This window comes from Talpa occidentalis, unplaced genomic scaffold (genome assembly GCF_014898055.3).
Source record: "Talpa occidentalis isolate TD23 unplaced genomic scaffold, MPIMG_talOcc4v2.1 talOcc4.2, whole genome shotgun sequence".
In the NCBI taxonomy this organism is placed as follows: Eukaryota; Metazoa; Chordata; class Mammalia; order Eulipotyphla; family Talpidae; genus Talpa; species Talpa occidentalis.
Window position 1 is genome coordinate 118,566,980 of NW_023602073.1, and position 23,585 is coordinate 118,590,564.

A 23,585-nucleotide genomic window follows, 5' to 3' on the forward strand; every position below is an offset into this window, starting at 1 on the left:
TTGGCCAAAGCAATTGAACAGAACAAAGGTGGGCACAACATGTACAAACTCAGGAGCATGAGGGTGTGTCCTTTGGTTGCCAAGATGCCTTTCTGGCCCCTTCCTCCCTGAGTGTCACAGTCTCTGAGCACATGATGGACTGTTAATCAAAGTCTTACCTGGATGGATTTTCTAAAAGATGACAATGTATATATCAACAAAAATAAGAAACACATCAATCTTAACATCTTCCCAGAACTCTTCAAGAAGTTTCCAACTCCCATGTTAAGCAGTTGAGTAAAATAAATTAGAAAGAACAAGATAGAACCTAGTGAAAATTTTAAGCAGTTTTGTAGGTCATTTTTCAACTGGACTCTCCTAGCAAATGTAGCTCTAAGTTTTTTAATGATTATTCAGTACTGGTGGGGTACTATTGGTGACATAATAGGGATATAAAAAGTTTTCAGCATACCATCTCTTAGAGATAAATCTTGGAAGATAGCAAAAAAGACCTCACCAAATATCATCTGTGAGATGCAGTGCTGAAAACATAGCCCATGAATGTAATCCATCTGAGATGGTACTTAACTCCAGGTAAGAGATAAATGACAGAACCAGTAATGCATATGGTTCCTGAGAAACTTTATCATTAGACATTATTGATATTTTCTTTTGTCAGAGAGTACAAGATCACAAACTAAAAGCTATTTCCCCATATCTCCTCTAGAACATTCATTGGCCACTGTGTTTATTGTTCATGATGACAAGATTGAGGAAGACTCTTGTAAGATAATTAGACTTTTAGATTATTAGATTAGAGTATAAAATTTACGTGACATTAATTCCTCAAAGCTCCTTATGATTTGTTTTACTTAAAAAGTTAATGAATTATTTATGTTACATTGGTATGAAGTCAGGGTTAGTGAGCAAATTGTTATTCATATGTGAAAAAACAGACTATTCACTTATTATCGTGTATTTCAAAAGATAGAAGATTCCAAATGCAAGGAAATTATTTAATTGCATAATTCATACAAAGACATATTTTGGTGACCTTCTATTACTTTTATCATTACTTTTAATTATTTCTATTACTTCTATTACTTTTCAAAGGGGAACTAAAAGTCCAATATTACTCAAAATCTTGTCTTAGGCTTCTGTGCAAAGGTTTCTATTCCTCTCGTAATCTTTATTTTTTTTTTTATGTTTGTTGTTGATTTGGTGCTTGAAATATGGATTAACAACAGCAATCCTGGTTTGAGAAATGGCCAAAGGCTACACATTCATACAGATTTACTGCTCATGCTCCTCCTTATTACTTGTTATGTTTTCCTTATATCTCTCTCCCCAATTGTCTTTGGTTAATTTTTATTCTTCTCTGACCCCTCAGTTCATTTCCTTTTATTTTTTCCTTTTTGTTTCTCCTGTGTCCTTCTTATATCCCCAATTCCTTTATTTCATCAGAATTCTCTTCCTCTGCTCCCTCCATCATCCCTCCAGCTCCTGTTTCCATAGGTCTTCTCCTGGTCTCCTCCCTGCGGTACCCAGCAGCTCTCCTCCAGCACTCTTGCCCATTGTTTCTATTTCTGTTCCATCAAAAACCCTCTTGGACACCTTAATCCCTGTGCACACTGAGACTCATTTGGACTTGTCTGGTACTAGCAGTAGAGGAGTCTTACTTAGGGTAGGGAACACGGGGTACAGTGTGTATCACTTGTGTCTTTTTTAGCTAGCTGAGATCTGGCTTCTTGCCAGAACTAGGAACCAATCAGGATTCAGAAGATGTGAATTTCAGTTACAGGTACAATGGTGACATGTGAGCCTGGGACAGGGGAAGCAATGGGGAGTGGGCTCTGCAGACCTGTAAGTCCTGGGCTCATTAGGTGTGTTTCAGTGCTGACAGGGGGGCTCCATGCCCTCACCCCTGCCCACTGTATCACTTAGTGTGAGGTATATATTGTTGCCAAACTCATTCACCAAATCACTTGCTTAAGTTAAGTTTCCCATCTCTTGAAGTCCTTTCAGAGACTACAGTTACTGCTTTGTGCAAACCTTTGCTCCTTAGCGACTTACCACCAAATGAAAGATTAATTTTTCTCTCCACTCCCCTTTTCAACTTTTCTTCCTTCTCACCCTCATACTCTATGCATAATTACTTGACATTTTATCCCAAAGTGTCTTTGTTTTTTGAGATACTAACCCCAACATGTCAGGAGGATTTACGTCATTTAAGTAGCCATAATCCCCATATTTTTCACACTGCATTAAAATTTAAATTTATGCTTTTCCTACATATTAATTTTAATCCCATATTCTTTTTCTCTCTAATAAAAACTACATACATAAACCATATACCTATCCTACCTATGTCTAAAAATATTAATTTTAAAAAGATAGAATTTTACTTCAAACTATTTTTGTAATTAGTATAGTCTTAGTGCTTCTACTGATGTGTATAAAATATTACAGAGGCAGTTATGTTTGAACTTTATAATACTGTGCTTAATTTTTGAGGAGTAAATATTCTTACCTATACTCCTTTCCCAAAAAAAGTCCTAGGGAAAGCACATTCTTCTGTGACTAGGAATTTTGATGTCCAGCCCTACCTCTAAGTGCTGCAAGTGAGTGTATCATAGGTGGTCTGTTGGAGGACAGCACAGTAGTCCTTGTGACTTGGATAATTCACCTCTTTCTAGGAGATGTTAGGGGATCTTTTCATGCTTTAAATGCCTATATTTGTCCTATGCTATAATTTCCTGGATTGCCTTCTGGACACATATCTTTAAAGTTCACATCACTGGGACATTTCAAGTACCCTCATAAGTACTTTCTAGGAGAAACATATTCTGGACCCATAACAGGCATGTACATGTACACTTTTCCTGCAATACTCATGCCCTTTACACAGATTGTGTTCTAGCCACCACTGCTGAGTGGGCAGTCAACTAGGTGAGCCTCTTTCTAAAGCAGCATCACTTGATATCAATGATCTGTTTGACCAACAAGGTATTTTCTCCTAGAAATTTGAAGCTGGGACAAGGGAGTTTCTCTATAAATGTATAAGTGATGTCAATCCGGAACTGAGAAGAGCAGTGCTTGGCTTAGATCTAAACAGGTAGATGCATCGGGGCAACACAAAAGGAAGACACTAGAGACAGAGACATGAAGGCAGAACAGAAGAAAGACTTTGTGGTATGAGAGCCAGAAACAAAATTAAGCAGAGTGATAAACACAGAGAGATACACTTACATGGATATAGAGGGATACACAGCAGGGGGTTAGAGAGAGAGAGGAGACAAAGAGAGAAACAGAAGAAAGAGGGATGGAAGATCACACAAAGAACAGGTGCCTCGGATCCTAAGTAGTCTGCTGCTCCTGATTCCAAGGCTCCCATTTTTTTTTGCCCCCCATGAAGATTGAGACAGATATCCTTGTGCTGAAAGCAGATTAAATTGTTTCTATTCTGTTTACGCAAAGATACTGTCCTATGATAAAGTCCACTCTAGTCTGTTTTGTCAAAGTCAGAGTAGCTTGTGTCAAAAGAGTATCATGTTCTTCCTGTGAACAAAGAGTTTATGGATTCTGTCTCTGTTTATTTAATAAGTTGCCAAAGCTCATCAGCAGTCATTATCATACAAAATCCACAATGATGAATTTTTTGCTGAATAATATTGAAACATTGCTGCCAAATTTTGTAATTTGGAGTGCTTTATTAAATTCATTGGTTGATTAAAATAACTGATCACTGTTTACAAAGAATTGTCTAAACATAGTTTTACTTAACAAAGATTCAAATAATGGGCCATTGGATTCCAAACATCTATGTGAAAGATGTATTTTTTCTTTGAAACATCCCTAGTGGTTGGCTTTAAATTTAAATAAATAATTACTTATACTAATTTAATGTTCATAAGTACAAGTTCATTGATTTTGTAGTTTTACTGTGATTTAACTTATTAGATTGTTGATATTTTAGCTCCATAAATGCATAAGCACAAGGACTTTACACTGATTTTATGTTCGTATATATATAGATAATATTAGGAAAATAGCTTAAAAATAGATTACCTAATATTTTTCCCTTCAAAAATATTCCATATATTATTCCAATTTGAGAAAATTTGAATTATCTAGTTATTTTAAATGAAAGGTTGTCTTTATGTGGTTGTTTTTTAAACAAAACTTTTTGGTTCACTTTATTTTTTAAAAATTTTTGGTAACATTCCTAAATTTGTCCATGTACACTTAATATTTATATATGCTGTAGTTGGCAAGATCTGATGTGTAAGTCTTCAGACAAATTTTTTTCTCCAGGAAAACCTCAGCTTTGCTCTTAAGCCCTTTCCAGTGATTGAATGTGTCCCACCCACATAATCAAAGATAATCTCCTTTACTAAAAGCCAACTGATTGTACATGTTAAGCAGATCTCAGAAACAGCTTTACAGGAGCTCCTAAATTAGCATATCTCAGGATACTGAATACTACAGTCTAGCCAAGCTGACACAAAAACTATCATAGTCCCTAAAATCTTATCAAAATTGTACACATGCTGACTGATAGACCTCAACTTTATGCTTCTAAAATGCCTTTGGAATCCTCAAGAAGGAAAGAGCTGATTTACATTTTTTTGAGTTGCTGTTCCTGTTTTCCAGTCTTGGTGGCTGTTGGTCTCTACACTAAAGCTGCCTTCAAATTTATGCTGCTTTAATGAAATTCCTGACCCTCTGCTGAGGCTGCCCTTGCAGGGATGCTGATCAGTACTTGAACTTTAGAACCTCCTTTCCCTACTTCCCATTCTATTTTCCCTTACCTCTGCTGGTGCATTGACTTCTTGGGTTCTTTACCCAATGGAGTAGCCTTTACCTTTATTCCATAGAATTTAAACCCTTACCTTTACTGAATTTCTGTGATTTCCATAAATTCTGCAGGCATTCCAGTCACTATTTTAGACTCTCCACAGACCCCTACTTTTTCCCATTCCTTTGTAGCAACACAATCAACTCTTGACAAGTGGGATACATCACATTAACAATATTATAAGCTGCCTCTCTGCATTTCAATTCAGTGGCATAAGAACACTAAATTAACAAGAGGTAGAAATAGCTTCTAATATAATGGAATTGTGCTTTCATTCCCAGTTGGAAACATTATTCTCTTAGGAACTTATAATTCCAAGTGTGTGGTCCCCCAGAGCAACAAGCAAATATTTCAACATAGAGATTTTAGATTTAGTATTGAAAAGCTACTCCCACTCCCACACTTTGTTTTCTGGACCTGGTTATAGGATACGGTGGGGTGTACTGCCATTTTTGGTCACTAAATTAAAGCGCTCTAATTCTACCTTCCGCAGCTGGTGCTATTGCTGAACCTTCATTAGGCTTTGTGCTCCTAGATATATGGTGATTCCAGCATGGACTCATTGCTACATTTGTTCCATTATAAAGTGGGTTGCTGATTGAAGATAATGTTTTGTGACTTAATATGTTAGTGAATAAAGCAAGATTAAAGGTGTGTATTAGATTCCTATAATAAAGTACTACAAATGGGAAGCTTAAAGAAATAGAAATTATTGCGAAATTCTAGAGGCTAGAGGTCTGATATCCAGGTGTCTTGCACTCTCAAGGCACTAGGGGAAAATTAGTTCTATGTTCTTATTTTTTGGTGTTGCTGAGAATCCCTTGATTCCTTAATTTATAACTGTGTAACTATAATCCTGCCTCCATCATCACCTGATATTCTCCTTCTATGTCTTCACACTGTCTTCTTATAAAGACATTAGTCATATTTGATGAAGGGCCAGCACCACCCCAGTATGACTTCAACTAATTACAAATTTCTTGACCCTATTTCCAAATAAAGTTTCATTCTGAGATAATGGGGATCATGACATAAGCATATTTTTTGGAAGGAGACACAATTCAACCTCTAATAAGATGTTAGGAAAAATATTGTGGATCAGAAGTTCAATATATATCTGGGACAGGTATTTAGGTTTGAGGATAAAATATCTCCACCTCCCAAATTAAAAGAATCTAATGTAATCAACTTTCCATCTAGGAATTGACTGATGCCTTTGGGGAATGGTGCAATATTAGAGTTCATCTTTGGTCTCAGTGGTTGACAGCCTGGTCACTTAACAATTGCAATAACCAGATTGGTATTGAGGAGAGATAGTCCATGTTGTTGAGACCAATGTATAACCTCCAACCTCATCACCATTTTGAACAAGCACTAGATTGAACTAGGTAAGGGGGCTGGTGATAACTGCCATAGGAATTACCTAGTCTCTCTGATTGAGTCTCTCCTGCAATGAATATCCTCTGGTGGGTTTCTATATAGGAAATATCCTAAAATTCCATAATTTTTCCAAGAAATATATCCATATCTCTTCTACCCAGAACTTCTTGTCACCAACCCTCTAATCTTATTTCTCAAGTCCCTAATGGAATAAACATCCCATTAGCTTCTCCCAGAAGTCATCATTGGACCCACACAGTAGACAGTCTCTCCCAGAACATTTGCAACAATAAATATACCAACTTAAACTCTGCCTACTGGGAATATTTCTCTTTAGGACTATCTTTCAGACTGCCATAAATAGGTTTAGAGTCCAGCAGCTGTTCATTCCTAGATGGAATCAGTATTATTATATAGATGAACAATTTCTCCTCCTTAGCTAATAGATACAGATAACTTCCCATGAGGACACAGGTGTGGTTTGAGGGACTGCTAACACAGGAATAGGAGTAAGTAATTTGAAGTCTGCTTCTGCTCAGATGGTTTATTTGAGGTTTTGGCATCTTATTGGGTCCTGTTAGGTATCTTTCATTCTCATTCAGTCATTCAGGATTGCAGATCACATCTACTTTTAGGATAAATTCGATGAGATTAATACCTGACTCATGATGAGCAGCTCAGATCATAAAGTCCCCTGGCTGATAGTCTCAGGTATTGTTCAATAGAAGTGACCGGTAGCAAATCAGAAATAGTTTTACAAATGGAAAACAGGCAATTGTTGGCAGATAATTTTGGATTTGTTCCAGAATATTTGGGTATGTACATATTTCCTATTAAGTCATATTAGAGATTTCAAAAGTCACCCTATTTGCAACAGGGTTTCAAGTACTATTTTGATATTTTACTTTATGAAGTCCAGGAGTTAGGGAAGCTTGTACTATATGGACCTATTTGTAATGTTTTTCTTGTTGTGGATAGTAAACAAGGCTGGTATCCTCATGGATTAGTTCTCCCAAATAAAGTTTATGCTTCTTTCAGAATCCAAAGATTTATGCTACATGTGGTATCTCTTTCTCCATACTACGAAGTTCAAGGTACAGTTAATTATTGTTCACTTTAGAAGAAGCACCAACGTATGCTCTGCGTCAAAGGATTGATATTATTTTTGCAATTTGGCAGTATCACAACACTCTGAAGGGTTTATCTCTCACTAACACACATGCTTTTACTAAGACATGCAGGTACTTGTGACCTCTTGCTCATCAGGTCCAATGAACATATTTACTGTAATATATCAGAAAATGTTTTATTGGATTTCAACCTGATCAAGATTGTGACAAGGTCCAGAGGGTTTATATAATCCTGAGGCATGATCCTGAAAGTATAATTCTCCTACCATTTGGATAAAGATGAATTGCTTTAGACTGCCTTTACTAACTTAGAGGGGAAAAACCCTCACAAAATAAACCACTTCCTAGATCAATAGCTTCTCTCTATAAGCCTGTACCCATGTTGATTGGCACTACATCTGAATCAGCAGCTGTGGTTGTTGGCACCGATAATTCAAGGTCATTCAAAGCAGCATATGACTTTTGTAAGAGTTAAATGTGGGAAAGACGGGCGTTACCATTCCTGTTTCTTTTAATCTTTACTAATAGTACAAATGTCTACAGTTTTTCTGGTATGTATTTCTTTTTGTTTACTATTTGGGGAAATCCCAGGGATTCTACTTATCTCTTCCTACCATCACAGCATTTACTTCATGGGTCAGAGAATCAATATAAGGTAGTTTCAAGTTGTTAAGTATGAATATTTCAAGGACGCAAATAGGAACATGGGAAATAACCACCACAAGAGATACAGTCCCATTGACCATTCTAGGGTGGATGTGGGCCAAGACTCCTTTTACTTCCTGACTTTATGCCCACACCGAGTAGTGCTAAATTGGGGCAATGATTAATAACTCTTGGTGGTGTGGTTATTTCCCTTTCTCAGTTCACTGTCATCCTGTTAAATGGCCATGGATCTTCTAGGGGAAGACTTAGAGGAAGATTTACAGTGTATATTTATGTTCACATTTCCGAGAGAATCCTTAAAAGTAACTAGCCTTTGCCTCAAGAGGCTCTAGGTTTGTGAACTAAGTGTGAGATCATGGATTCCCACTATAGCATTTTGATCTAGTTTATTGCTACCAGAGAAAGAATTGGTTCGATAACATGGACTAAGTAATATTTTAAAAGGATGGCAATCTATTTCATTCTTAAGGTTCTCACACAAAAGATGTTAACTACAACTGTGCATCCATGTGCGTCAAAACACTTGCATTGCCATTCTTCTGTCTTTGTGGTAAATTGTGGCAATTGTGCCAATTCATTCCTCTGCCACTCCAAGACCCCTTCATGTCCAAATCAGGTAGTTCAGTTCGTCTAGCATCTCTGGCTACAGAGGGCAACTGGCACAGAGTTTTTCAGGGGTAGTCCTGTTCAGTATTAACTTATTATAATATTCTTATTGCCTTGTGAAGGGAATGTTATTTGGTCCCTCCTGGAGATATGACAAGTATGTGATTGAGTAAGCTATCCATGCTAGGTCTACTTTAGCATGTTCCCTATGTTTGATTCATTTCTTCTTTGTAGCACAGAGTGCCGGCATCTCAAAGTCACTAATGACTCCAGACTTCAAGCAGACTATGAGAGTCTATCCCAGGAGCTTTGACTGACACAGCATATCTAGAATCCTAAGCTTTCTCATATTGATATGGTTTTCTTCAGCCAAGCTCATATTTTTATCAATTTGATTTAAATCCTTCTAAACATGCTTCCTATTTCCTGTCTATAAAAATTGACAAGGTCCTATCACCCCTTTAGCATAGGAACTATCTTATTTGGGGGGATACTTTGCAATTATCCTTCTGGCCATTGAAGTAATAAATAGTGACGATTATCTTGAGAAGAATGAGAATTGCTTAGCATTTGCTAAGCAAATGCTCCAGATGAAGTCATTGAAAGCAGTTTTCTCAGATAGCCTGGAGAGATTGCTTCAATTAGACAGAAAGATTCAAGGAGCTTTGAGAATTCAAGTGAAGGACCATCTCAGATTTCCACTTTATTTTCATTCAGTTTCTTATTATAACAAGTCTCTTAAATTATAGTTAGAACCCTGGTTACAAGGGAGTGGGACCCTGAGATTTGGGGTGAGCGGTTAGCTTTAATTTTAACTTTAACTCTCAAAGCCCACTGACTGTTTAATGGACATGGCACCAGGTCACAGTTCTGATCATCTAGGAATGTCCTACATATACACAAGGTATGGGATATGTTCATACTGATCAGATGCTCTCCACCATACCTGAGTTGAAAGTTCAAGCTTATGTATTTATTTTTGTAAGCTTTACAGTGGAGTGAGAAGCACTCTGATAATCTTTATCATTATCTCACAAACCTTTTTCTCTGCTGGTAATAACCTGCCCTCTCCACATAGGGAAGCCATGTGTATGCTATAAAGTAATATGTGTGGGATCAATATTAGAATTTCAACTTGAGGGTCTCTTTCTTGAAGTTATTCCTGGTGCCTATTACTGTACCAACCAGGAGACAGAAAGAATACTGATGGAATACTGAGGAAAATTTAATGAAGTACTATTAGAGGTGTGTGTGAGTGGCGGATATAAAAAGCAAGAGGACTTGGGTCATCCCCAGTACTAACACTGGGATGGTGTTACCACCTCTAAGTCTGGAGGGTACAGCAGCTCATCAATGTCCTGGCGGATCTGTGGCAGAGGGCACCACATTCACTGTTAGAATCTTGGTGTTAAAGAGGGACTTGAGCAAGCCAAGAATAGCTGTAGTCTCTCTTTTCCCTCTTTTGACTACCTGTGCCTTCAACATTGACCCACACAGTGCATTTTGGACAAGACAGCCTTTCTGGCGTATGCAGAATGTAACAGAAAAGGGATCTAAATCAGGGGAGAATAATTAGTGAGGTGGTGGTGGTGGTAGGAGCTGTCTATACAGTAGCAGTGAATTCAAGGAGAGTCTCCTACTGCTTTCAGATATTTTATTCCCTTTTACTATTGCTCCTGCTGGAGAATCCATTTTCAGTCTCATTGAATCACCATTACAATCCCTTTCTGTACCTATTCCACCCCAATATTCAGAAATTCTTTCCTAGGGGCCTCCTGGTCCCCAGGCAACTCTGGAACTATGGTTAGAAGTGTTTTAAGTGTCCTTGAGAATTCTCAAACAGTTGAGGTGATTGTATAAGGTGGTGGCATATAAAGTCTCCAGAGAGATTGCTGCTTAGCGCAACTGCGTCTGAGCCAGGATAACCTGTTAGAGCACTGATGTAAAAGAAAATTAAGGTGAGCATTACTTGAAAGCAAAATTAATTTATAATGTAATGTGGCAATAGAAAAGCTGAATGATTTTTGAAGAACTATATGAAGAATAATCACAGTCCTCAGTATTTCTTCCCACACAATTCAGCTACAATGCTTCAGACATCACGTCTGATTTTGAGTGTCTGAGTCACAATCAGTTGCAGACATTTGGTGGAAGAAATGGTGATGGAAAAGTAAAATGCACAATTAAATAAAAATCTTAATAGTCGAAAATATCCTGCCCCCCCAAATGTGAACTAGATTGATTGGCTTGAATCTAGAAAAAAATGAAATTTTACCCTAACGTGAGAAAAAATTATTTTTACATATTTATATAAATATAATTTACCTAAGACATATTAAAAACTGAAATAGAGACAATAGGGAAAATAGAGCTGGGACATGAGCAAAATGTACAGAGATTAACATTATTGTATCAGTAGCATAATCTTTTCTAGAAAAGCAAAATCAGCAATTCATAGAAGTATGGAGGGGTGTTGATTGTTGCTTTTAAGTATAGCTTGTTTATTCATAGTTGTGTATCCCATTCTATGATGTATCCCATAACTCTGTGAAGGTGAACATTCAAACTGCAACTGGGGAAACAGGAATCTTTACTCTCCTTCCATTCCCATAAGTAGAAAAAATTTAGCTGTTTTATGCTAGAGGCGAGTGTGCTGAACTTGAATAACCTTTATATTGATTGCTATAGACATCCAGGTAAGACTGCAAAGCTTTTTCTGTGGTGATGCAGTTTTACATGGTGTACGTTTTGGTCATTGTGTCAACCTACATTGCTTGCCTCGGACTGTCTCTATTTGAGTCACTCCTTTAAATAGAAAGTGTCCTTTACTAGAGATAATGGATTTCTCATCATTATGCTATGGGGGAGGACATGCAAACTAGGAAGCCAGTTGACTAAGTTTGAGTCTTGCTTTGTCGACCTACTAGCTGTGTGAAGTTGGACATATTTTTAGTGCCTATGAGCCTTAGTTTCTTTCCTTAAAAATGGAATTATTAGTGCTTACAGTAATGTTTTGAAGTTTAATATATATGTAAAACATTTGACATGTTTGGTGAAAGTGGGGGTTAAGTAAATAAAACTGCTGTCTTTCTTCATGGTTGTCTCTTATTTCTCAGTTAAGAAATCAGTGTAACATCCCTTCAAAGTACAGTGGTGGTAATTCCACTGGAGAGAATGTTGGCAGAACAAGGACTTGTCTCTATTGCATGAGTTAGATACCATTTACTTAAAGTAACTTCTCTGATTCTCCTTTCCAGCATAGACTGATTCAGCACCCCCTGGAGACTTTGGCTTCTTCCTTAATAAATGAAAAGTTTGAATCTGAAGGCAGGTAACATTTTGCCTTAAAGCATTGTCTTAAATGGATTTTTCTTTCCTGCTTAAAAGAAAGTCAGAAAAGATTTATTATAAATGTTCTCAGGAGACTACTTCCAAAATGCTTCTCCTTAAAGAGGTAGTTATAAAAATGAACACTGAACTCTGCTTTGGTGATTTGTAAAGTGTTAGGAAACCCATTTTCTGCATGCCTATTAGTGAATTTCAGATGAGTTTGAGTAAGCTAAAAATTAACCTCAAAGTTCACATTTGATTAAATTGAGATCCATATGTGAAGACGTGGGTAATAATTCATTTTTTTAAAAAAGAACCAATTACTAAAAATGAGATATGTGTGAGAAAACTTATAAGCTATTAAGGTAGCTTTATAGCTATATCTCTAATTCTAGTATCTCTTTAAGAGGTCATTCCACTAGTATTTAAATTACATTTACATATTACATGAGACTCAAATAGCAATTTTGTTTTTTTTTTTTTTTTTTTTTTATTGGGAATTATGGACTATATAAAAATTCCCTGATTTCCTCATTCTGTTACCATAATTTCTGGTTTAACTTATCTAAATTGGGACCCAGCATCAGGATGTTTTATTTTTTTTTTTTTAAAGATTTATTTATTTTTATACAGGAATTGGAGTACAGGCCAGAGATGCAGGGGGGTGAGAGGACCCACCAGAGACAGAGTGGGGAACAGAACAGGCAGATGGACCAAAGTACACTGCTGAGGGGAGCAGTGGGCAAGACAGGAGAGGTCTGTCCTGCCATGTGGGTTTCTCCCTGGCTGGCCGGAAATCGAACTCGTGCTGCGATGGGCTGCGGATTTCTTCATAGGTTGTGTCTTTTTTTTTTTTTTTTTTTTTTTTTTATAAATTTTATTGTTATATTCCCCATACAATTGCCGCCCCCCATTCTGACCCCAATCCCTCCCCTCCCGCCCCCGCCCCCCTAAAAGTGTCTCTGGTTCATAGTTTTTTGTTGATTTTGATTTTCACTTTCTTATAGTTTTTCATTTTCCTGGTCCATTATTTAAGTTTTCTAGATTCCTGCTATGAGTGAGACCATCCGGTATTTTTCTTTTTCTTTTTGGCTTATTTCGCTGAGCATGATCCCTTCCAGCGCCATCCATGTTGCAGCAAATTGCATGTGTTTATCTTTTTTGAATGCTGAGTAATATTCCATGGTATATATGTACCACATCTTCTTGATCCAGTCATCTATTTTTGGGCATTTGGGTTGTTTCCAAAGCTTAGCTATTGTAAACAGTGCTGCTATAAACATAGGGGTGCAGGTGTTCTTTGGAATTGATGTTTCTGTGTCCTTTGGGTAAATACCTAGGAGTGGAATTGCTGGGTCATATGGAAGCTCTATGTTTAGTAGGTCCAGAAATCTCCACACAGCTTTCCACAGAGGTTGGACCAGTTTGCACTCCCACCAACAGTGCAGAAGAGTTCCTTTTTCTCCACACCCTCGCCAACATTTGTTGTTGCTAGTTTTTTTAATATGTGCCATTCTCACTGGTGTAAGATGGTATCTCATGGTAGTTTTGATTTGCATTTCCCTGATGACAAGTGATGTTGAACATTTTTTCATATGCCTGTTGGCCATTTGCATTTCCTCTTCAGAGAAGTTTCTTTTAAGCTCTTCTGCCCATTTTTTGACTGGATTATTTTCTTTGTTGTTGTTGAGTCTCATCAGCTCTCAAATAGCAATTTTGAACTTAATTCAGATGTCATAACTTTTTCTTTTCCCATTTGCTATTTTACACATCTTTGCAAATAAACTTTTAATGTTGGGCATGGGTGGGATTAAAAATTAAGAACATGAATTTTACCCTTCAGGTATTTCTTTCTAGCTTTAGGCTTTGAGTAAATTTTGAAGATGGCAAGAGCTTGTAGTGTGCCAATTTGCCTCTTGTATACTCTAAGCTGTATCAACTGCTTAATATTTATTAAGCAGGACTGCTGTCTATCTAGAGTCTCTTCCTAAATTGACCTCTTTGAAAGATAATAGCAGCTTGATAGATGAGCAAATAAATGTCAGGAAATGTTAGTTCCTTTTATGAGGCATGATCACTTGTTTCATTTTTTTCTAGTTTAATAAATCCTTTATTATCAGTTAATATAGAGTGGTAGGGTCTGATTACAGAATCAGATTCAACGAAAAAAGAATCTAGGAGTTTTTATGCCATGTGCAGTTATTCTTCTTGCTTCCATTAACTTAACATTGAAATCTTGTTCAGTTCAATTAGATATTTTGAATCTCATTTTTCTCCTCTGTGAAATGGAAATAGCAGCTCTTGTCTGTGGTGGGCATGGTTGATTGGTCTGTCTTCAACATGCATTTCTAAATCCTTCTGCTTAATCTTGTCTTGCAGAGGCTGGAAAGCTAAAAATCCACATTTCTCAGGCTCCCTTGCTGCTAGTTTGGTATCAAATTAGAGTCATTACTTAGAAAAATCTATTCAAGGTTTATAAGTTGGAAGTATTTAATATGGAAGTTATCTTTCTGAAGCTTTGGTTGTTTTATTCCAGAAAACAGGTTCTAAAAAATAGGTTTTTTTCTCTAGCCGTGTTCTAGTGTCCATTCTAACTAGAAGCTAAAGTGAAAGGAGCAATTGCTTTGTCATTTCCAGGTCAAAGCCATAGTGGGATATTCTTGTTGTAGGAGAAAATTCTCTTTATTTTTACTTTTTGGTGACCACAGAATCAGCAACCTTCAGGTGTTTCAGTTTTGTAATTTTAGGGAGTTACTTCTGTAAATCCAGACTAAAGCCCATTTCTTCCAACTTCTAGTTATTTTGTAAGTCTCCAGTTTCTTATATTACACTCTTTTCTCTCTTTTTTTTTCATTTTTTCATTTAATATATATTTTTTTATTTTTTACATCATTGTTCATTTTGAAACAATATTTGCTTCCCCACCCCCTCAGGTGTGGTCCCCATAGAGTTTCCTTCACCAATGCACCCATGCACCATCATCACAGTCCCCTGTGCTCCTTTCTCCCTCCCTCCTGCTCCCCTGCAGTTTGTCTCTGATTTATAATTATCTGTTTTTGCCTTGTTGTGTTTTGTACTGTTATTATTTTTTTACACTGATGTGTTATTGGGTTCCCCTATATTCCTGCTATAAGTGAAACCAAGAAAGAACTCAAAGAAACAACCTAATCTCACATCTCAAAGAGCTAGAAAAAGAAAAACAAAAAAACCCTAAAGCCAGTAGAAGAAAGGAAATAATAAAAATCAAAGCAGAAATAAAATAGAAATTTAAAAAAGCAATCCAAAAGATCAATAAAACCAAAAGTTGGTTCTTTGAAAAAAAATAAACAAAATAGACAAACCTCTATCCAGGCTCACAAAGAAAAAATAGGAGAAAACACATATAAATAGAATTATAAATGAAAGAGAAGTCACAACAGAATTAGTAGAAATCAAAAGAATAATCAGAGATTACTGTGGACACATATGCAAACAAATTCAACAACCTAGAAGAGATGGATGAATTCCTAGAACGATATAATCATCCAAAGCTGGACAAAGAAGAATAGAACACCTAAACAGACCAATTACAAACAGCAAAATTGAGGTAGTAATTAAGTCACTCCCCAAAAACAAAAGCTCAGGCCCAGATGGCTTCACAAATGAATTCTACCAAACGTTCAGCAGTGAATTAGTGCCTATCCTACACCCTTTTCTCTTAAAGGACAAAAGTATTCTACTTGTTGGTTGAAACTCTGATATGTAGCCTAAAGTCTTGTGAACATCAAAAAGAATTAATGGTACATTTAAGATGCTTTTTTAAAATACCATATAGACATAGGAATTATTATGTTTAACATACAAGATTTGCCATGTTATTTGACTAGTGGAAATGGAAATATAATGGAAATATAACTCATAGTATGTCCCTTGAGACTATAAAAGAGTTAAGTCAGAGTGGGTATTTTGTCACTGAGGAAAGGAATAACTGTGCTACTGGTTACAGTAAGTTTTCTGATTATTTCCTGACCCTGGGTTCAAGGTAGATTAGATTGGGGGGGCAGGGGACTGACCTTATACTTGTTGAATAACTTGGGGTCTAGCTGTACAAGACCTGTTGGACCTGATTGAGTTCCTTTTTTCCATACCCCATTCTGATCTCAATGCCTTTCACTAGAACTTTCTGCAGCACTTGTGAATTTGAAGTTTCTGAAAATAAGAGTACTGTACTATTGTTTGCTTTCCCTTTTCTCTTTTCAGCTAAGTTCCTTGGGAAACAAGATTAGAGGTTCACAGTTATAAAGGACTGAGCCAATTCCTAACATGGTTGGTTATTCCAAGTTGTATCCTGGTATATTTCCTGCTAGAAATAAAATTATTCAGTTAGAAAATACAATGATTCTTGAAACATAACATGAAAGTTATACATGCTAAGTCAGCACACTGTGTCTCAAGATTTCTGAGTTATGATTGGCTTATCTCAGTGTTATCATTCACTTAATATAGCTGCCTTTAATATTTGTGGCTTTGGATTTATGGTTCGTATGGTGAGTCAATCATAATTTACTTGCTCAGTGTTGGGGAAAATAAGATTTATAATCACTGAATTATTCTGATCAAACACAATAATTTTCAAAGGAAATATGTTTTTAGTGCTACTTTGAATTGATAAGCATTTACTAAAAACAAATGTTTAATTTTACATTGAATAATATATGCATATTTTATGATACCATATATTAAGGTGATGCTGATGAGATTTTTTATTATAGCACATGTTGGGAATTAGAAAGATCATATCTGCTAACTCTGTTTAAATGCTTAGTAACTCTAATACCAGGAGTAAAACTTGATTTTACTTCATAGTTTCTTTCTACTTTAAGTGAGACACATAATTGTACAAATTTATATGTAGTTTGTTTTTCTCCTATGAAGTCTTAAATCCAGCCTTAAGCCACACTTAAGAATGAGGTATGCTCTCATGAGTCAGTGGTTTTCTCAACACTTTTGAAATGTAATTTGTTACCCAAGTGAATTTAGAAGATTGTGGCTTGGGCAGCTGTGAATTTAGCAAATCACATTTAAAAATGATTTTTTAGTACTATCTATAAATGTAATGAGTTGGATAAATGTGAAATACTTCTCAATCTCTGTTAATATTTAGAGATGTATCATGTGTAGGCTAATTCTCTTTTTTGAAATACATATAAGCATTGTTGATGTATAAATATAGATGTGCATATGCATTACTCAATCTTTATCCATACATATTTATCAAAAACATTAATGTGTGTATATGTACATATATGTAGAAGGATAGAATCTGAAATAGCGATATGTGTCATAATAAATTGCAATATCAAATAATATTTATATCTTTTTTCTGTTCCTCCTCCAACTTTGCGTCTTATGGGTCTACTAGGGTTGAGTCACCTAAGGTAAAGCAGAGGAGTCCCTTTTCACTCCTCTTTCCACACATAAGGAGCTTTCAAACATGTTGAGTGTTGAGAGGGAGGAACTGAGTTTTAGATGAAGAGGAGAGAGGGGAAACCAACATGATGTTATTTTGTCCCTTGATCCTTATGCTGAATATCAAGTGGAAACAGAGGACAGGAATAGAAAAAGCCCCCAGGGAGTAGGTAGATACCTGAGGAAAAGGAGAGGAAGGTGCTCTCTTCTGACTGTAGTTATGACTTCACTCTCAGAAGGGAGGTAGGAGACCATATTTAAAGGGTAAGTCCATGAGGAGAGGAGAAGAAGAGCAGCTTCATAGCTTGTTCTGGATTGGGGTACTCTGGGCACAGACACACGGGTTACATACCAACTGCATATGTGGGCTCTCAGCTTTCCCCCTTCAAAAAATCATTAGTCTGGGCCTCCCTGGTGGTGCAAGGGGTTAAGCATAGCACTGTGAAGCTATCCGCAGCCTCTGCAGCACGAGCTCGGTCCCCTGGCAAGGCAGGGAGCAACCCACATGGCGCAGCAGACCTTTCCTGTCTTGCCTGCTGCTCCCCTCAGCAGTGTATTTCAGTCAATTTGCCCATTCTGTTCCCCACTCTGTCTCTGGTGAATCCTCTCACCCCCACACCTCTGGCCTGTACGCCAGTCCTTATATGCATAAATAAATAAATCTTTAAAAAGAATCATTAGTCTCGATCTAATGCATTTTATCTATCATGGCACCTCATGGTCAGTGTGGTGGCTGAACTATTTGTCAGGGCTCACTAGTCCATGACGAGTTTGCCTGTCTAAATAGGATAGGGGTGACTACCGGCTCACAGTTTCTTTCCCTAGACTGTGTCATTGGGAGAAATTGGTTGTGTACTCTGTTTTTTTATGAGGCACACATGCAGGTCACAGGCTTTAACTTGAAGAAATTTACACAGTGTATGGATCCCCCACCTTTTGAAAGTTTACTTTAAGCCACTTCACTTTTACAAGAGACCTACATTAGTACCTAATTTTTGTTAATAGCAAGAAATCTGAGGATTTTTGCTTTTGTGACAAAAATGAAGAACAAAACTAGTGTTCAGCAACTGTCTTGCAGTAACTGTCACAGAGGCAGCATGCAACTTCACAGTGAGGGTAGCAATGCCAAGTGTTCTTCCCTGGGAACTACTTTATACAAGGTGTGTACTTATCATATCACCCCTGCTTTGACCAAAATTGCTCAGCACATAACATTTTGATCAATGATGGGCCACATTACAATACATTCACAAGTGGTCTCCAAATAACTGTTGCCGAATGATGTTGTTGTCGTGGTAATGGTCGAGCCTTTTATGTTAGCAACAGCCTCATGTACTGGGGTTTACGGCATCTCTGATAGCATTACTTTCCCTTGTGCTTGATTTAATCCCCTGTCCTTTTGTTCAGTGTGCTCCTTAAACAAACAAAATTCACTGCTAATGCTGGTTTTACAACAATGATGAAGTCATCTAACAACATATTTCTAGACTATATCTCTGTCATTAAACAACACATGATTGTGTATAGTTTTGTTTTAGGTTTTTATGTGTGATTTGATAGGTTATATTTTGGGAGTTTGGAATGGTCACAATATTTCCATATAAATTAATGGTAATAACTTCTTTGCTTTACATTATTTTGTCTTAGGAAAACTGAAGGAATGTGGGGAAACCTACAGAGGTTTCACATGGTAGGGAAACCTGTAGAGGCTGGTTGGATTTGCCTTCTGTGGTAGAGTGAACAGGAAGTCTACACTATTTGGGGAGCAAAAATATTCCTAGCCCATTGAGTACATTAGGAAAAAATACCCATTCCTCCTGGTACACAAGGCTCCATTCCAGGGTGCACAGTTTGATGTCAAGAATGAGGGGAATATAACCAAAATGAAAATGCATACATTGTACAAAAATGAAAAATGATGTAAGAATTATATAAAATAAAATAAAAAATGAATGAGGGCCCCTTATGTACACAAAAACACTGTGTATTAAACACAAAACACGGTGTTTTATGGTAACTTTGGGCAAACATGCCATAGTTATATATTTTTTAACCAGGGCTAGGTAGACTTTTCAGAAGAAAACCAAGCTAGAGATGTCTTGAAAGAACCCCATTACATAGTAGTATCTGCAAAGGACATTCCTAGCAGAGGAGGGATGAGATTTGATAGAGAGAGTGAAAATAATTGATAGGGATTCTTAACTGATGCAAACAAATCTTTTCCATAGCTTCTCTGGGCACAATTATGCAAGTTACTATGAAATGGGCAGCTTGTAATTATAAAAAAGGGAATGAACTCTGTTTGAAATAAAACGAAAGCAAATACATGGCACAAGGTGGGACAGGGGTCTTGTGAGAAAAGGTAAGAATGCAAATTTCATTACATGGCCAGGGAATATGCCTCTGGTGATCTAAGGAATCTTCATTCCCTGGCAAAGGTAGTATTTTCTTGAATCAGCCATTAGCTTATTTTTTGTTCCAAGGAATAAAAATAAAGGTCTCTTAGTTGTTAAGCTAGTGTGTGATTTACAACTTCCTTCTGTGTATTCGCAGAAAAAAATGGCATAGCATTATAACAAGGAAACTTTGGAAGTCAATGCTCCAAATTTGTTCCAGAGTATCTGATTTATGCTAAAAGCCTGTGGCACATTGATATTGCCTGACCCCATGTGAAGTTGCATTTGGTATTTGGACTGTGAGTAGAATTTCCTTCATTTACAATAACATGAAACTCAGCAGTAAATCTTCACAAGATTATTGTAACTCACATGATTGGAAGCTATCCTTGGGGTTTACAGTGTAATGGTGAAATTTCAAATCTTAGGTGATAAACAACAAAAGAAAACTCCTCTTATCCCTTCCTCAAAAATTCTATACAGATAGAATGATGCTACTTGTCCCAGTGTCTAGTCTTTGGGTCTTTATAAAATCACCAAGAAATAATGCCTTATTAAATGTCTATAGTCTTAAATTTAAGCAGCTAGAATAGTACTAAAATAGATTAGTACACGTTGCCTAGGTGTAATAATTTATATCAGAGGTGAAAGACAAGCAGAAATCTCCAAATTGTTGTAACTTGAAAAATGAAACAAATTTAACCTACTGCAAATGGGCCATGTGGATATCAGAAAGGACATATTAATCAAACCTTACCAATTAAGGAACTGGTACTTCACTGGTATTAAACTCTGAGATGAATTTCAAAAGCATGGCTTGATGGAAAGGATATTTATGTTATTAAGATATCATAGCAACCAATCTTTATCTGTTCTGAGTACTACATAGAGGTCAAGTTGAAAGTTCTCTGCTGATTACCATCGTGACAATTAATAAAGATGATTTAGTTTGTCTATTCTAACTTCTCTGAAAACATGAATATCTAGAGGTAGGAGATTCTCCCACTTAAAAATAATGTCTTCTGTTAAATAAGTGAAAGATAAATGAATTAAGCCATTTCCAATCATTGAACAAATAACTTCAAACCAATTTTAATTAATATGAAAGCTCTTAGAATTTGTGAAATTTGAAACTCAAGTCCTACTATTGTCTGAAATAAATTTAATTATACCTTCTAAAGATGATTTATCTTGGGATGTTATTTTCTCCTAGGTCTTACTTTGATTACTATTGCTACTTTCTAAAATGCTACAGATTTGGGATTTGAGGCTATGCACTTATTCTCACTTATATAAGAAGCTTGCTATGGTTTTGTACTTTTCTGTTTTCCAATTACTAAATTAGCATTTGTGGAGCTTCTGCTCTTGGGTACCCTATTTTAGACTTCTCCCCTAGCCTTCCACATCTCATAACTGTATCACTAATCACCCCTTTTGGGATAATAAATAGAAGTAATCTCTGATTTTTTTATTTCCTCACAACTCAGGAAAACCATTAACAAATTCTATCTTCTGATTTGACTGTCAAAGTCTGTTTAGAATCTGACCACTTCTCATCATTGCCACCTCAATCCCACCCACTAATAAATCTTGCCTGTTTCACTGTAATTCCTCCCAACTGGTCTCCCAGTTTCCACTGGCCCACTTGCCACAGAGCTGCAAGAATAATCTTCTTAAAAGACAAATCAGATTATGCCATTTTCTTGCCCAAAACCTTTCATAAGCTTATTATATGAATATAAAATTTAAAATGCTTTTTTTTGATCTCTTTGTCTAAAACATTCTTCTAGCCAGATCTTTCACTGCTTACCTTAATATGTTCAGTTTTTGCTTAAACATTCCCTGACTACCTCTTAAATAACCATCATCCTTATTATTTTCTAACCCCCTTAAACTGAGACATATTTTCATAAGACTTTCAAGTTAAAATTGTCTTATTTGTCTACTTGTTTAATCATTTCTCCACCTCGCCTTTGTCATAACTATTTGTTATAGCTTCTTGAGAGCAGGGACTTTATCTTGATCTTTGCTATATATTCTGGGTCTAGCAGAGTAACTGACACATAACAGACACTCAGTAAATATTTAGTGCTACAGATTTAGAATGTGATATGGTAAGAAAGAAGGACAATTAGTGATTAAAATGAGCTAACTGAAAGTCAAGGTATCGGTTGCCAGGGTACTTCAGATCTAATCAGAGGAAAAGAAACTACAACTATGCAAAAGTATATAAAGCACTGCAGATTAAATGCATAATCCCCATGTAAGGCAGAGAAAAGCAGGACATTTTATTATGTATATTACATGAAGCCATCTGTCTCCCTCCTGTTTCTTTTGCTGTATTACCTAATATGGTCTCTGCACATAAATGTTGATTATGACTAATTGATTATTTTTTAAAATATACAAGTACAAGTAGAAAATAATATTGAAAGGAAAACTAAAGTGAAATCTAGAGCTACTCTTGAATTACCTATTATTTAATTTTCCATGCTTGATAGAAGAACATAGATGAGGATATGTATTGACTTTTGTTTAGCTACTAGATATAGATCAAACAATTTTTATTGTATGGCACAATATTTTCAGGACACTACTACTTAAAGATCAATTGTATTTAAAGAAAAGATAAAATGATAATTTCTAATGTTTTACTCATCTACTCTTATATATAACCTTATACATTTTGGGAAATTAGGTTATACATGTTGAGAATTATTTTTTTATAAATTGGCTATATTTATAGAGTGTAAATGTATAGCACGCAATCCATGGGTCAGTCATGGATTCAGAAAATTGTTCTGAATTGGGTAAAAATGGGCCTAAAATATTAAATAAGGCATAGCTCCAGTTCTCAAGAAGCTATTATTCATTTATTCAGTCAGTCAGTCACCTGATTTTTTTTCCCAAACAGTTGAAAACCAACAGATTCCAGGCACTGTCCTAGGCATTGGGGATACATTTGAGAACAAGGCTGTCAAGGTCCTTGCAGTCACAGATTTTAAGATTTCAGCAAATAGAAATGGCACAGATACCAAGAAATGGGATTTTCTGTAAAGGAAGAGACTAGTCCAGAATGGGAGCATATAATGGAACTAACTTTAAGCCTTCAGGGAAGACTTGCTTGAGAAGTAACTATCAGTTTGGACATCAAGAAGAAATCTAAGGGAAAAGGCAGGGGCAGGGGAGAAAACTGGGTGTACAAACAAATGACCCATGGTACAGTGTAATCAGGGCTTCAGTAGAAGTAAGGAAGGTAAGCACAGAAACTGCTGGACCCATTGAAAAAGGAAAAAGAAACTGACATTTGGCAGCAGGACAGCTTTGCCTTGGAGGAGATTCCAATCTTCAGAGTGTGGATTTGCCAGATGGATAAAGGGTAGGATTCAGCATGTGTACCAGCTGAAGGTTGTAACATTGTGTGAGACAGTAAACAAGCAGCATGACCCAGACTCACACAAAATCAACTGGTGGTAGAACTGGCCTAGGGAGCCTAACTTGTAGAATCATGCCTTTCTGTCCACATTTCAAGCACTTGGCATTCAGAAAGGTGAGTGACACTTGGGAAGAGTGCATGGCAGTGCCCTGAAGAGCTATCTGCTGCTAATTCATCGCATGACAGAGCGTTGTGGTTGCACACCAGCAATTTGCCCTTGCCTGGATGCCATGCTGGTTGAAAAAAGGGCAGTTACTGAGACACAGGCTTTATTGTTCAAGATTGCTCTGCACTTGGCACTGGAAATGCAGAAGTAGAGCTAAAAGGTTTTCAAAATGTATGGGAACTGCCTAAAT

At 36.6% G+C, this 23,585-nt stretch overlaps 1 long non-coding RNA gene across 1 annotated transcript in view; it reads left to right on the forward strand.

The window, feature by feature from the left end:
• LOC129146503 (uncharacterized) overlaps positions 1-11,909 on the forward strand; it is a 214,417-nt gene extending 202,508 nt beyond the window's left edge. Inside the window, exon 3 of the long non-coding RNA XR_008553339.1 lies at positions 11,877-11,909. This is a non-coding gene — a long non-coding RNA (uncharacterized LOC129146503). The remainder of the gene's footprint in view (positions 1-11,876) is intronic.
• Positions 11,910-23,585: the final 11,676 nt, after the last annotated feature.